The sequence below is a fragment of the Betta splendens genome, chromosome 1, assembly GCF_900634795.4.
Source record: "Betta splendens chromosome 1, fBetSpl5.4, whole genome shotgun sequence".
Classification (NCBI taxonomy): Eukaryota; Metazoa; Chordata; class Actinopteri; order Anabantiformes; family Osphronemidae; genus Betta; species Betta splendens.
The window spans coordinates 5190978-5208137 of NC_040881.3; the positions used below are offsets into that span (position 1 = coordinate 5190978).

The 17160-nt window shown below is 43.4% G+C and overlaps 1 protein-coding gene across 6 annotated transcripts in view; it reads left to right on the forward strand.

Annotated features, from left to right (window-relative positions):
- The window catches only part of fbxw7 (F-box and WD repeat domain containing 7), a 74130-nt gene that overhangs the window by 36084 nt on the left and 20886 nt on the right, over positions 1–17160 (forward strand). The window lies entirely within an intron of this gene.

A 17160-nucleotide genomic window follows, 5' to 3' on the forward strand; every position in this document is an offset into this window, starting at 1 on the left:
GTGCAGCGTCTGCGATGGGCTCTCGCTCACTTGAGTTATGTGCACCAAGAACTGCAATTAAAATGGCATCTGCATAGTCAGGCAGCAGTTTACAACGTAAACATTAGGTTTTTAATATCAGAGGAGTTAAAATGGTTCATGGTTACATTTATTTTGCCTTTTAGGACAAATTTTAATGAGTGACTCAAGTAGATCTGTCAGTTTCTCCTGTTTCGACGACTTTCACACATCTGAGCTCTTTGTCGTAGCGGTTTGTAAAGACCGAAACCTTGACCCGCCTTCCCTCCGCAGTCACATGCAGTACTTGAAGTATCAAGTACCTCTTCATTACTTCACCAAGAGGAGGGTGAAGTTTCAGGGGAGTCCAGATCAGCAGGTGATTGTGCGTTCAGAACTTTAAATACATTCTCTCCAACCAGAACGTCAGACGGTCTGAATAATGTGAGGCCTCTAACGAACCTATAGAAACAAGTCAAAATCTCACTTATAATACAAAGCTGCCTGCTGGTGCGAAGACTGTTGGCGTCTGTTAGAGCGACAGCACAAAGCTAAATGTTTTTACAGTGAGCTGAGAAATAAGGCAGAAAAAGCTGATCATTGATGAGATGTCTGCTGTCATGGTTCCTTCAGACCTTCGTAATATGTTTTTTCATGATTTAGCCTTCAGATGGTTGGTCAAACCTTATACTGTGTGTAAGGTTAAACCCTCTAAACATGCAACTGAGGAACAAAGTGACGTACAGTAATTCCAACTGTCACCGGACAAAGCGTTGATTCACTCGTTTAGAGCGAATGAGCCGATTCATCTTGTGACATTGATTAGCAGCATGTGCAGATGGGAGATGATGGATGAGTGCCAGGTTTAGGCCGTGACATCCATATTTATAATTGGCTGAATTCATAAACGACCTTGGCGTCGTTGTATCGTACTGCACCTAGAGGCCGTGTTCACACCAGAAATAGCACTCTGTTGAAAAAACCTCAAGGGGATGTGTTGCTACAGGTACCGCTGAGAAAATGAAATACGATCCAGGAGGTTTAGTTTGAGGACTGCATCCATAAGTTGGAAGGCTTATCACATCATGCAACGCTGCGCTGTGGTTTATTATTCTCAGGCAGGGTTTTACAGCCCTGGAAAGTTATTGCAGCGGCAGGCATTTGATCTTGGGTCCCAACCTTCGCTATGTAAACAATAGTATTAACACTGCTGATGTTATACAGGGTAGGGAATATATGCTTGCACATATTCTTTGACCTGTTGCATGTATTTCTGGACGGCGTGGCAGTAACAGTGCAGACGAAGATGAGTGAGGGACCTTCATCTACACAATACTACCGTCTGTCTGGAGCCCAAATACATAACGTCCACAGTCTTAAATAGTATTTTCATGTCAGCCCACAAAGACACAAAGGTCCACGGTGGAGATTTAAACGTCTCCTCCTGTGCTGTCCCGACTTTTGTATTTTATTGTTTTGGACATGGGTCTGTTGCTGCAGTGAGGAGGTGGATGCATTCAAAGTAAAAGGGCTCCTACAAATGCAAATGTTATTTCTCAGACTATTAAGTCACCTCCTTCAGCGCTCTCTATACTGGGCTATTGTAGCATCGATGCAGCTTTATTTACTCTGAATAACGTGTTGTTTATAATGGAGTCCTCGGATGAAAAACATAAATTAGTATTCATAACCGGAATGGATAACATAATAATGAAAGCTATATAACCCTACTACTATATTAAGATTCATTTAGTTAATTATAAAACAAAACTTCTCCATCAGTTACCTGGAACTTTAGTCAATCAACATTGTGTTTGGTGTCTTGCAGACTAAGCGGTTCCCTGTCACACTGTTTTAAATCGTAGTAAGCTTGTTTAATCAATGCTGGTATTAAAAACATCACAACTTGACTGATTGCTGGTATTCAAAACAGGACAAACATGGTGGGAACTTGAAATCGGCCTTCGTCAATGAAAGATCGGAATAATACAAAAATCCTCCCTTGAATCCACTTTTTCTGAGTTTGTTAACAAAACCGCGAGGTGAAGACGATGGCTCCCTTTCAGGTGCCCTCAGTAGGCGTAGGAGCGATGATTGCTGTGAGCCTGGCACAGCATTGAATCGCTGTTCATGAGGCGTCAGCCGCTGCTCTGTCCGACTTACATCAGCTTCGTATTCTCTCAGCGTTTTTTTTTTTTTTAACTGCACTTCTTTTTTTTTATGTCTCATTCACACCTTCTGTTCTTTTCCTCTGTAGTGAGAATGGATCCTAGTCTTATCGCTGAGCAGCAGAATCGGCACCCTCCCCTTTCACACTGGATGAGCTGCTTATTGTCCAGATTAAATTAATACATTGAATCTATGCTCAGATGATTCCCTGTGGCTGAGCATTCCTTCATTGCGGACATGCAGAATTTTGTAACCTCTTCGCAAAGTCTTAGTGATGCACAATCTGAAATACTGTGCAGTAAGTGTGTTGTAAGACAAATTTATTGATACTGTATCTATCAAATATAATAATTGAATGGCATATATTTATAAAGGCAGTGGATTTCAGCTCTTATCCAATGGTTTGAATTGACGTTATTGTTTTAATACTGTTCATGAAATAGAGAAACGCAGAAAAGACTCTGTTTTACAGTAAAGACAGTTACAGTTCTCTCTGCTCTGCCTTTGTGCTCTTAAACTGAGCACAAATCGTGCTTTTTTCCCTTTCAGGCTTTGTGTTGACTGTTGCTGAAGCGCTTCTGTGCAGTTGTTAGTGAAGAAACTGAGAGATTTCTATGAACCAACGAAATATGCTTCATCATTCTTTGTTACTTACAAGTGTACACACTCCTCCACCAACGGCCTTTGACTAATGTTGTTTTCTCTCGTGTGTGTGTGCGTGTGTGTGTCTGTGTGTGTGTGTGTGTCTGTGTGTGTGCGTGCTCCCCTGCTATGGACCAATCTGGGAACACAGGTAGAAAGACATTGTTTAACTTCATGTTATTGTTATTTTGCCTCTACATACTTCTTGGGTGCCATCATTTCATGTCTGAACTAAACACAAACGAATCCGTTAGTCTGCAAAAGCTAAAGATGCAGTGTTGTTACCTCTAGGGGGCAGCACAAACTAAAAATTCAATGCTGAAAGAGATCCAGGGAGCTCAGTATCCCCCAGGTCCTCCCGATGGGGGTCTGTTCATTACAGCTATATAAATATTAGCTACACTACTTATATAATTTGTTGCATTTGGTTTTTCACAGTAATTAGGTATTGGATATTTTCAAGGCCTCACAGTTTGTCATATCTTCATTCATGAGCTTTTGAGTTTCTACAATTGTGCTTTGATTGTGCAAACACGGCCTCACCTCCCAAATTACCCGTTTTTGTGTCCTAACACTGCACAACTCCCACTTTTCCCCACCCCCCACATTTCGCACGACCTGGTATTTATACTCAGTCCACGGGTCCCGCAGACACACGTGTCTCTCAAGCACCAGCTCTGCCTGTTCCCTCGTTTTCCACATGCAGACACTCCCGGCTAAGAGCTTCAATAAATGTTCAGGTTGTTATGACGACTATGAGTGTGGCACTCAATACTGCATTAAGAGTCTGAAGAAGCTCTTACAACGCTGCACGTCTCTGCAGCTTTAATGCAGCAATAATTGTATAAAAGAAATCCTTGGGAAACAATTCCCAAGATGAATAGTGCTTAAAATGCAAAAGCTTTTGTTCAAGTTCTGCTTTAAGAAACAAACTGACAAACTTTTACACCTGTTTCAGAATATACCATTTTTTGTGTTATTAAGAGACTGGTCAAAAAAAAAATAAGGCAACACTATTAAATCCTGTTGATATTGAACCAAACTAGCGGGGCAGGAGGTGCAGTTACAGGCATATGCGATCGTAGTGTACCTGCAGTGGCGTAATGTGTTTGATGGATGAAGTGCTGCCCTGAGATCTGGTAGTAAATTTCTTTTGTCACGAGCCTTGAGGTGATAGACACGGCATATAAAGGTGCCACTTGATGGTTGAGGACCCGGCGCAGCCTCAGTGCACCCTGACTCATCCGTGGCATAGCCGGGTCACAAACGCAGCCACACAACGGCCCTCGGTGAGTCACGCACCCACCGTAGTCCACAGCGGGTAATTCCTCAGAGCTTCTAGTGGCATTTGTGCTGCCTCAAAACCGGGGCTTGGTTTCTACTTTCTTACAGTGGTTGTATTAAATCAAGAGGCTTTGAAGAACTCGGACCATAATGATGTTTTGCAAAGCCAACAGTTGTCTATTATAAACTAATGTGCTTATTTTCTGCTTATAAGGAAATATAATTAGTTAGTGCTTGACTGAAAAGACAGGCAGACCGTGACTAATTTGTCTTGAGATAATGACAATTTAACTGCCCAGTGTTATTTCAGCCTTTATATTTGGGTTTATTAGCACAACAAAAAAGGGGAGAATTTATTCCACGAATATTCTTATATTGGTAATGACTAAATCTGAAACTACCGTAATGTGGTTTAGGTAGCAAATATTGTAGCACATTGTTTAGCTACTTAGTCCTGTTTCTTACTTCTTGTTGGTTTTAAACCAAATTCTACATATTTTTTTAAACAAGTCCATGACATTTTTCAGTGTTGCCTAAAATCATCCAAGGAATGAAACAAGTTGCCAGGCAGCAGATTTGCATTCATGTCAAGGTCATGACACTAGAAAAACATAAACCTGCCATGTGCCTGTTAATCTCCTTATTCATAGGTGTCTACAGGAAGGCAAAGGTCAACTGTTACTCACTTTGATAGTATTCATCAGCGTATGCAGAGGCCTAATCTGAGTGTTGCAGAGCACGGCTTTGAGTTCTCATTTAATAAAAGCATTGTCCAGGTAGAAAGAGCAAGAATCTCATTTCAGCTCTTCATTGATTCTTATATTCAGCCAACTGCCTGAGAGCATGTGTCAGAGTATACACACTTTATCTCGACGTGGAGCAAATTATTTTGCGGCTGAGGGTGATATTGGAGTAGTACAAGTTGGAAGCGGTGTTTGTAAAAGCGGTACTTGAAACCCTCCAGTGTTCTCTGGAGTGTTAATCAGTATCTCTGGGTACTCAGACATTAGACATGAGGGTGGCATTAAGTGCCCAACTAGACCAGGGCCACTAGGAATTTTTTAATTACTTCAAGTAGTGTATGTAGACAATTTACCTACCTGTATTAATTGAACAAACTCTTGACAGAAAGATGTTTATCTTGATGTTGACGTCTGGAATTGAGAGCACATTCTCAAACATGGATCCCAAGTAATTATTAATTTGTTATAGATGACAGAATTGAGTTGCTTTCCTTTATTTCCAGAAACAAGTTTATGTTTCATGACTTTAGAAAGTTTTGTCTCTCAAAGTTCACATTATGTCTTTGTCCTTGTCCCTGGCTTTTCAAATTAGTAAAACCAAATTACACAGGGTCACAACCTGTGACTCGACTGCATTTTCTCCCAGTCCCCCAACAGTTCAACCCTGTTTGTTTTGCATGGCCAGGAATTGAATGTGTACCCTCGCGCTGGTCCCTACAGTGCGGATTTTGATTAGCAATTCATGGCCTCCTTAAGGCAATATAACAAAGCAATCAATATCCTCCTCTCTGATGAGAATACGGGGCCACGTTGGAAGGATTAATTTACTAATACAAAATGGAAAATCAATGGCAGGCTCCTCACATAAATACTCGCACGCAGCTGGATCATCTGAGCTGTGTTTTTCATCCTGGCTGCAGTGTGTCAGTAGTCGGCAGCGTTGCCATGATGGATGACAATGAACAGGGTCTTATGGATACATTAGATCTTCCAGCTATGTCTCCCAACCGGGCGGCAGCATCCGAGTCCCTTCATTTAGAGCCCTGATGTAATTAGCACAGCCTCATTACTCCGTTTGCATCCCCTCCCACTTGTTTAACGTTAGTGGAGGAAAACAACTAATATTTTTAACGAAGTTTGAGTTCATTGAATCTAAGCCTACTGCTGAGTTATTCGTCACAGACATTTCCCACAGGACTCAGCATAATGCAGTGTGCCGCAATGAAATTGCAGCCTGTGAACATTTATATAGAATGTACTGATGTTCGTCTTTGAATTTAGACCTAGATGCGTTTACTAATTATAATTATTTTTAGTGGTTTTCAGACGCGTCTACAACGCATCTGTTCCATCATCCTCGTTTTTAGACATTTCATTTCATTCCGAGTGTCACGACACCGGTGTCTGTGTCACAGTTGTGAATGAATCCTGTCATAAATCTGACATAGTACAACTGACAGTACACGACGCATTTCATAACCACAAATAAGCAGCAAAGGCTAATACAGCCTGAAATGTGAGCTTTTACATGTTTTCAGCCACAAATCCATCATGAAAGTCTCATATGTTACATTTAACTTCTTCCATCTGAGACGATGCAGTTACCCAGAATGTAGTGAAGTTGCTTCAGGCTTGCAGTTCCCACACATGCACTTCATGCTTCATCTCCCCAGATCTTCTCAGGGCCTCCCTTACACCTCCTTACAACATCAGCATGCTACAGTGGATAAGAGAAAGTGCTGATAGGGTCCAACTGGCCTCTTTAATTTTTGATGAGCGTGGGAGAGACAGCCCCGTGGGGCTCCAGAAAGCCTTGTGGCCGGGTTGCGCTGCGGTGCCATCCAGCTGCAGATGCACCTGACAGTGAGCGCCAGCTACCTGCTTCACTTTGTTCTCCTCATCACTATGAAGAGGAGCAGCATTTGCAGGCTTAGCACTGACCTCCTTTTTACTTCTGCAGAGACGGCTGGAAATGTATTTATTTTTCATGATTTACACTACTTGTTGAGAATGCATGTTTGTGTTTTTACTTTGGCACCAATATTGTTGTATATTGTATTGCATTTTGTTAATGGAGCTTTAAAAACAGTAAACACAAAACCAGATTTTGCAACCTGTCGCTCATATTTACAATATATTTATTTAATATGGAAAGTCCATGCATATCTTTAGAACCTTTTTCATCCATTGATTGATTTTTATCCTGGAAGAGGAAGCAAATGTGACCATAACCACATGGTAATGCATAAAAAACTCATTTTAAAAGACAGTTGGCATTTAGAGAGCAGCTTGGTGTTAATTGAGAGTGCTGATGTCTGTGACGTCTGTTACATAAAACAAATTAGGCTTACTGTTTACAGTGTGTCACTCACTCATAATGAATGATTCTTCACTTCTGAGAAGAATGCAGTCGCTTATGGGAAAAAAGTGACTCAAAAAAAAAAAGCTGAACATTGTTCAGTGTTCTGCTGCATTCATGTGGGAGGAAGATGGCCTGAACATGAGTGTTCATTATGTTGAGCTTTTTATTAATAATGGAGTTGTTACAAATGGATAAGCCTTGATCAGGCTAATGATATACTTTTACTGGTACTCTTCACCCGTTGCCTCTTGTCTGGTACCTTCCAGTGACTGTTTTGTCATTCAGCAGTTCATGGTCCATGGTTTACGTCTCGGCGCTATAGAAAAAAACCCCACAGATGATTTGGCACTTTCAGAGACTGGCTGTATGCTTGGTAACGATCCATTTGTTGTAAGCACATCTCCCCTGCATAACAATTAAGCCTCGTCGTCACTGAGTGCATCAGAGACAGATGGCACGGCCAGTACAGGAGGGACAAAGAGAAATTCTTGAGGTTGGGCTGTTTCCCTTTCAATTATAAATCTTTCCAACCTGTTGGTGCGTCAAGGAAAGTGAAAAATGTTGAAATGCACACATCTAGAATTTTAGATGATGCTGTAATTAGTTTTGCCTTCATCAATAACCCCTGCAGATTTCATTACGGAACGCCGAGCCCTGCATCCATTGTCACAATTGACTCTAATAGCAAGTCTTATCCCTAGATGAGGCCAGAGGCAGCACACTGCAGCCTGGAGGCCAGCGAGAGTGAATCCTGTTGCTAGGCAACAGTTTACAGCTAGAGGGTGGGCTAGCGCTGGGATCCTCCACTGCTGCCCACACCCATGTCTGTCTTTCGTCATCATCGCGTCAGGATTCTGTAACCTGCCCCCCCCCCCCCCCCCCCCCCCCCCCCATATCATCAATTTGCTGTTCTGGCACAACCAGAAATATCGTCAGCTGTCACTGACCGACGGTCGACTTTTCTTGGAGATGGAGGGAGAAAATAGCACTAATTATTGAATGCACTAAAGGTTACACGATTCTTCATAAGGGAAGCGGTGTATTTTTGCAAAGACAAAAATAATTGAGGTTCATGATTCTCATCCCTGAAAACAGACTTTTTCCTGGAGCTTCGTCTGGGGTTTCTCTGCAGCCTGCCCATTTTTCACTGCATATTCGGCTGCTGCTGCTGTTGTTGATGTGGGATGCCCGTTTGCGCTGGAGCCTTATTTGTTTCCTGAATGTCTAATCTGCCAAGTTCATGCCTTTGGCTGCCCACTGAGAAGGGGGTCCTTGTTCTGTGTCTGCCTGGCAGACCCAGTGAGTGCTGCTGTCCCCGGCCTCTTGTGCACATTAACATACAGCTGTCCCACAGGATGCAGTGAGACACACACCCATGGGCTTCAGAGGGACTCTGGGTACTCCCTCATCCCTCGCTCATTCAACTAACCGGCGTCGGCCGCAGCAGATGGGCTGCAGTGATTAAACCAGTGGGCACATGGCAGCTATTGTTGGTTTCCCCTTTGAAAGGTCATCCATAGGGTCAAGGCTGAATTGGTGCAGTTAGAGCCGCCCCCATACATAAACTGTATGGGTGGTTGTTTTAATGATGGTTTGTCAGACCTGCGGTTCGCCAGACCACATGTGCTGGAGAGTAGAAAGAGTAGCAGGGAGCTTTTAGGCGCATGAAGCACATTAGATGTTGTCTTTTCAACAGATCCCTTTCAGACTAAAACCAGCATTCATCCTACCAACAAGCCTGCTGGTATGCAAACATCAGATGGAGCAGCAGATCTGTGTCTCTCTCTGAGCGACACAGATCTAGGTCTGACTTCCACAGGCAATCTTGGGGGGGGGTTCTGTAGCCACCACCGGCGTAGATGCTGCTCAGAATTTAATATCAGCTTGTTTCCTGCCCGAAAATCATGGACCATTACAGGATGGGTAATTATGTCATTGTGACCATTTTTTCTAAATCTAATTGGTTTTAACATGGTTACTAGAACTAGTCTAAGCACATAAACCTTTCACCAGGAGATTATGCCTCCTTTCATGTGCGCTCTCCACCACTTGGACAGTCTTTACAAAGACGCTGTGGTTTCTTAGCTGAAAGCATTAAAGCCTTCCGTGTTGCTGCAGTGCGAGAGCAGGGCAGCGTGTGCTGGGGGAAATCTATTTTAGGGGAAGTTGTTGCAACCTCTCTTCCATTTTCCACTCTTGTGCTCATTTCATTGACTGGGCAGTTGGCTTGCAGGTTCCTTTTGGGAAAGTTGTGGGAAAAATAGAAGAAAGGAAATGATAGAGTAGCCCATCGATGGGTTTTGTATTTAAAAAAAAAAAAAAAAAGGGGACAGCCAAAGAAGCAGGTTTAGGCCACGCTTCATACTAAGCAACAAATCTCAAATTTGTTATCATGTGGAACTGTTGAACGACCGCTACTAAATCAGCAGGCATGCCTAATGATCCGCTCCAGTGGAATGTGCACCATATAAATCGGAAGGCATGTTGCTTTCCTCTCGCTGTCTCCTCATCCAGTGCCTGCAGCAGCGCTACAGATGCTGCTAAGCTCGCCCACAGGATCGATGTTGTTCAAGGGAGACAGCTCATCAAGATGAATGACAGGTTTTGGGGAATGGCAACCGACAGCTTCAACTAATAATACAATATCTGCAACACGGTGGAAATCTGCAAGTTTAATCTCGACATAGCAGCTACCTGACCCTAAACTGAAGGTTGATTGTGCTTTGTTATTTAGCTCTACCGGGAACACATTAGCGAAGGAAAATGGCACACGTTCACATTTTATCCATTTGTCAGAAAATCCAAACCAAAATGGCCACAGTGGCACTGGTGCGTGGAGTCCAAAACTGTTTTAATTAGGAACACTTGAAATATTTTACTCAGCTGCTTTGTTGCTTTGAAGACAGAGGAGGAAGCTTTTTCAAAGGTTTTTTTTTTTTTAAAGGCACTTGTAGTTTCCAGAATATGATGAAACAAAAATACTTTTTCGAATAGAATCGGCAAAGAACACGACTCTCATCAGATTTCAAACTAGACCATGCATTGCAACACGTTGGGTAAAATCATATAAAGGGCTACACAAATAATCAAACACAGAATCTCTTACAGGTGCTTTTCTAAATGACCCAGCACACTCTCTCCTGCTTCTATCCAATTTCTGCAAGCCAGGAAGTGGTGAAGTGGTGTTTGTGTCGTTCTAGTGTGTAGGAGGACTCCAGGAGTATGTGTCAGAAGCTGTATGAGTTGGAGGCAGGGAGGAGGAAGAGACTGCAGCAAAACCTGAATTGAGGCAGTGAGATAGAACCATTATTATCAGCGAGGTTTAATCCACCAAATGAAACTTGTAAATGCTGCGCAGCACTGGCCCAGATAGTTGATTTTATAAAAACCATTCTAGTTTATAATTTCAGCAAAAAGCCAAGCCAGGTTTTTCTCTGGAGTGTCCTTCACGCGGGCTCAGGTAACGAGGCTGGTCACACGAGTCCATCTTCACGCAACCTCATATCCAGCCGTTAAAATTTCCTGTTGGCAGCAGCTGGTTTCCTCCTCGGTGCTGCGTCTGTCTTCACACTGCCCAGCATGGGATGCAACTCCTCTGAGGCCTCATGCTGCCAGCCTTCACAGCCAGACGCGCTTCCACTTCACGATTCGACCGGCATATGGTGACCACCTATACTGCCTTTGCCTCGCCGTGACTTTCAGCTTTGTTGCATACTAAAAGCCGAATGCAAGGATATGCAAAACAGTTATTCACTGCATTTGCAGCTTAAATGATGAAAGTAAGGAATGTCAGTGTTTTAACAAAGTATATTTTCAGTAAAAGCTGGAAATGGAAACAAAATACTGAATCTGCAAGGTCGTGTTAAAATTTCTGATTGATTAAACTGGCACCAGCTCATGTCATGATTGGGAAGGGTTGATCTTGGTTGTTACCATACACGGTTCAACCTCAATAAATAAACTAAATTAGCATTTATGCAAGTGGCCTGGAAAGCACAGCATTGTACATTCTAGTAGTATATCCTTTGATCCAGACATCTTAATGGGAACGGTTGGCTTGTGTCCACAAAACTAAACCAAGCTACCACTGACATAAAACAGAGAAATACATTCAGAAGACAAAAATGTGACGGCGACGGCTCTGACTTTGTTCCATACGAAAGCGTTTTGAGCAGGAAATGGGAAACATCGCGTCTTCAGATTTCTACTTCCCAGGAAGTATGTTGGGTATGTGTCTCCTGTCAGCAGCTACTGCAGTAGTAACAAGTATTGGTGTGTGGAATGAGGCAAACATCCTTGCAGGCCGTTCAAGGTTCACTGCTCCTCTGCCCTTCTTTAAATGAGACATTTATGACACTTGACCCCTTGTCATTCACAGTAGCCCTTTAAATCTTGGGAGACATGCTTCTCCCAGCATTTCCTCCCGTATACTGTATCTGTTCTATATATACTCTGTAAGGTCTTCCATTCCCTTATGAACTCGGTAAATACAATTTACCCTCCGTCACAGCTGTGCATTAATCATGCTGAACATTAGTCCATGTTGGATTGTACTTCCAACCATAGGTTGTGTAACCTATGAACATCTTATTGTGCACGGTGCTTTAATGGACAATAAGTTTGTTAATGTGAACCAAGACATTTTTCATTGTGTTTGCTTCCCACTTTTACCAACACTTGCCACAACTGGTAAATTCAGACAAACCGCAAAGAAAGATGTTGTTTTTTTTGAGTATTTTTTATTTCATTACTGAGATTTTTATCTTCATTTTTATAGATCTTACTTCAATTATATATTTAGCCTTTTAACTCCTTTGTTTGATTTGTCGTCATTGGACAGATGTGTTTCGCAGCACATCAAACCCTTGCGCCTTCCCACTGCAGGAGTTTGTTGTTGACCCTGGTTTTGAGTAAGTCTGGACATTCAATCCACAATCCTCATGCAAGTTGCATTGCCGTTACATTACATCATTCATCTTCCCCAACAAGTGTCCAAATCGAAAACGTTATGTTCTTTCATGTAGCAGCCTATTGATCTCTCTTTGAAAATGCGAGTCTCACTGTGCGCCGACATGTCGAGCACTAGAAAAGTTGCTATCATCCACTCTGCTGGTGGCCCATCAGAGATAACTATAATCCTAAACAGTCACTTTAGACAAGAGCACTGCCTTTGAAAGCACGGCCAGTGGACACATCTAAACAAGATCAAATGTGCCCTTCGCTTTCTGGAAATTGGATTGTGTATCATCATGTGAGTCACGTACTTCACTCTTATCAAACGTTTGTGTCCGTTTGTGACACGTCTGGACTCGGGAGCGGCCTGACAAAATGGAAGTTGTTCTTCCAACTCTCACTTGCAAACTGCTCCACCTGCATTCCTTCCAGATTACCTCATCAGTCAGACTCCTCCGGCGGCAGCATCCACCTACTTTAATCTTCAGTAAAGGCAAATACAAAAGCTCCAGTTTCTCGTCGACAAGACAAAAAGCTCACTGTGAGCGCTTTCGTCCTGAACTTCCTCATTGTACAACTTGTTGAAAAACATCACACCATTTATTTTGCGAGTGCGAGTCTGTGTCCATCTGTTCACTCGATTGTTACGTTGGTGCGCTACACTTTGTTCTGTATTGGTCTCGTGTAGAAGTCTGTTGGAACATTAAGGTTAATTATAATTTCCAGGGTGATGTTCACTCAGACTCATCTGTTGCTAGAGGAGCTTCACCTGGAAAGCAGCGTTATTGTCATTAGTGCTACTGACACACAACTTTGAAGAGCCGGTATATTTTACGCTGCTTCTCTTCTCTTTGAGCTTCACAGATGTTGGTATGTAGCACACCTTGTTTTCATCAAAGTTAGTCAGCCACCCTTCAAACAGTGCTTGATCTACAGGATGCGCCACTGCTAATTGGACGTGGTACATGTGCAGCATATTAACAGGAGATCTGTATGATTCTTCGTAGATATTTGGCCATAAATAAGGGCAAACTCATATGATTCATATATATGATTTGATGAACCAACAGGACGTAGTGACCTAAGAGATGCATCCATTAGACGGATGACTGATCAGTTTATTTCCCTCGTCATTGTGTCTTGTAGCGTCCTCTCGTGAGCCACCCATATTAATATCGAAGCTCAGCTCAGAGGTTACGCAGGCATATTTATTTGTGTTTGCAACAGAAAACATGCAAATTACTTCTCTGCTGGAGAGAGAACGCATGATGTGGTAGACGCTGTTCCAGATGAGATCAGTATCACAGGGTGGTGGAAAAAAGAAAACTGAATCGGTGTGACGCTTGAGTTTCTGTAGCGAGTTCAGGTCAAGGCATGCGACCAAGACACTGTCACAGTGTCCCTGTAAGATTTCCCACCACCTTCTCAGGCATATTTAGGGATCGACAGATGACAGGCAGCACCCAGCAGGCACAATTTGGCTCAGTCTGCTTCATCTGGGATGCAGAGTGGTAATTCTGGATGATTAAAGAGGTTTATTCGTTTCTGCGTAAATGTTGATGCTAGGCCCAGCCAAGATTCACCTGGCTCATCACACACATTTCCATAACCCCTCTTTCATTTCTGAATGAGATATGACAGCTCAAGCTGCATCCAAACACCAACCCAGATAGGCCTATCATGGAGAAGGGGATTAGGAATGGTGGGAAATGTTAATGTCTATATGGTGAAGTTCGTCCTACAAGAAGGTTCCGTATGTACTTTCAGTGTAGAATATTAGAATGTGCTGAGCCGAAGATGCTTTTAACGAGAACATGTCAGAACATCTTTAGCTCACTGCCATTCTAGTCTATTACTACACTACCAACTGTTTTATATATTATAGTCTGTCAAAGTTTCTCTGTAGACAGAAGTGACTTCAGGTACATCTGGCTCTTGAAGGGACTTCTAATAACATTTTCTAAAGTTTCCAGCAAACTACTGGCACTGAGCGTTTTTTTTTTTTTTTTTTTTTTTGCTTTGGGCATTTTGCCAATTGCCTTCGGATGTTTGTGAATGGACGCCATGATGATTTAGGGCTGAATCCAGTGATGGATTGCTTGGACTTCATTTCTTCTAGAGCAACAAAAGTTAGATTTCCGTGTTGAGAAACTAGTCGGCTTTCCTTTTTTCATGTTTCAGCTGTTGACGCATGAACAGTGTTGAACCTAAGACCACAGCAGCACATCCAGATGTAAACTGGAAGAAAACCTCTGTATCCACTTAATGGGGCAAATTCATAGTTCTGTGTACCATCCCTCAATTTAGTGAGCACACTGATACCTCAGGGACAACGTCTTTCCGAAGAAAACCAGGCGGATTTATTTTCCCTGGGAAAATTGGCTTCTTTGTGTTTTATGGCCTTACACAGGGGTTTAATTCTACGCGTGACTTTATAAGGAGACAGTGCGACTGTTGTTCCCAGTAATGTTTGGTGACAGGAGACGGCGCAGAGCTGGAGTCTACGTGCAGCGTAAGCCCAGTAGATGTTCCTCGTCTTTTTAGTCCAGTCTGTTCTGCGGCTTTTATGCAAGAGTGAATATGTGTCATTTCCAGATACTCTGAGTTCTGCCATCATAATACATGCAGACCGTGAAGCAGCACTCATCACTGGGGAAGACGACACGATGCTAACGCTCCTGTTCTTGGGCCACGTTCTGTCTCTACCTTCTTATTGTGACAGCCTTTCAGAATGTATTTGAGATTGTGACGGGTCAAATAAAGTCCCATTTGCATTGTGTTGGGTGATAAACGGCACATTCTGAGCTTTTCACATGGGGGGTGTTGGCTCTTTATTGGTCATAATCATTAGGCCTTAGGGGCATAATAGCTACTGATATCTTTTCCAAGGCATCCCTACTCGTACACATTTTAAAATACTGCATCTGCTTGAGTCAAACTTTTGAATAATTGCCAGTAACTGCAAATATCGACCCCTGTTCTCCATGTATTTTCCATGAACCTAGTTGATGTCATGAGGGAGACGCCACCGACTCCAGCTTTAATTTGTTTTTTGACCTGACCCTTTCAAACTTGAATGTTTCGGTCGCGTGGGTGGCTGTAGGATATGTTAATTCTATTCCATGCCATGCAGATGATGCTATTATTATCCCCTGTAGAATGCCATGATCCATGGTTTCCTTTTTCATCAAACCTCCCCCACATGCTTTGCATCTGTCCACCCCAGAATGAGGCTCACACTTCACCGTTTCAGGAAAATCTATTGAGAGGAGACCCCCTGCTCCTCATTTTTTTTCCAAACAGGACAATTGCACAATGACGCGGCCCCGTTTAGTGATGCATCACTGCCCCAGAAGTATGTGCTCCTTCAAGTTCACCACCTCACATTAAACATTTGCTCAAGAAAGCGCTCTTCTCCTTTTTTCGTGTAGCCCCCCCCCTCTCACACACACACACACACACACACACACACACACACACACACACACACACACACACACACACACACACACACACACACACACACACACACCCCAGCATCTGCTGATTTGGAATAGCTGGCCTCCAATCGACCGAGGCAGGTGTTGGATCCATAATTCATTTAAAACCTGATCCGCTGCTGAAGAGATGGATCAATTAGTCACTCAACAGCACGTTAATCTTGCAATGATAAGAAGTTAGGGCTCCAATACATTTTGTTTATTGATTGCTGGTTATTCTAAAATATCAAAGCAACAGTTTTGAGTTAAAAAAACAAAACGAGAAAATCTTCATATTAAAAAAAGGAAAATATTCTTTTAACTCCAAACAAATTCTACAGGTTTATGTATCACTCTGGCTCTTTTAACTGTCAATAAATGAACAGATAAAGTGGTGAATACTTGCACCTGTGCCTCTAAACAGATACTGTACAAGGTGTGCAGTCAGGAAGCTGGAGCCCTGGCACTGTTGCTATTTGCGCACAGACAGAATTTACATTTGCCCATAAGCTATTTACCGTGCAGCCATGTAATGAGTGTATCTTTATGCGTCCTGTGCTGTTCAAATACAGCAGAGAAGGACTCGATGCCGTCGCCTGAAAAATGTTTGTTTGCTGCTACTGGAATAGCAAAGACAGTGGGGTGGAGATGAGTTTGCTCTGGAGCCGCCGTGCGTCTGGTCGGGCGGGTTTTGGTGTTGATGGAGGGGGGGTCAGGAGGAGGAGAGGCCTGTTAATGCTTTACTAAGAGGCAGAAGGGGGCTGACAAAGGAGTCGGCAGCCTATTCAGAGGCCGCAGTGCGAACCCCGTGGCATGCCGGGCATTCCAAGGCGCCGTGGAAAGGTCGGGGCGGCCGCGGGGCCGTTCTCCCGGCGACCGCCGCCTACGCACACGGAGCTTTAGTTCCTCGGCCTCCCGTGCGTGTGTGTGTGTGTGTGTGTGTGTGTGAGAGAATTACGGTGGTGTAACTAAACTCTTGGCCTAATCCCTCTGCACCGGTTCCGCCCTCACACGGTCATGGGTTCTATAGCATGTTGACATCATCCAGACTCTTTTTTTAAGATTTGATACCAATAATCTTGGGTAAATTACCCAACAAACTGCCCGAGCGTTCACAGAATAATTGTCACGTGCGTTTCTTTACCGTGTTCCACACCGGGCTATTATCTCCCAAATGGTGGCGGGTTTTCGCCGACCCCTCTCCTGCCGAGTGCTTTTTCCCTTTTCAATAACGAGCCCTAAAATGTCCGCCTGTAATTACAGGTGTGAGCCAGGAGCGCCTGAAAGGCTGCCAGAGCACAACGCTCCCTCACCTGTGAACATGAGCCCTCCTCATGATCCCCCCCTTTGTGTCGCCGTTCCCACCACAAAATGCCAACGCTCCGCTGGGTCAAGTGTTAAACGCCCACTGTGGAAAGACCCACTCGTTCCAAACCTGGGCGTCTGAAACAAAGTGCTGTTGTCGACGCCGGCGGACCTCGCGTTCAAAGTTTAATCCGAAGCGCGCGTTTGGAAGCGGCAGCTGGTCAGT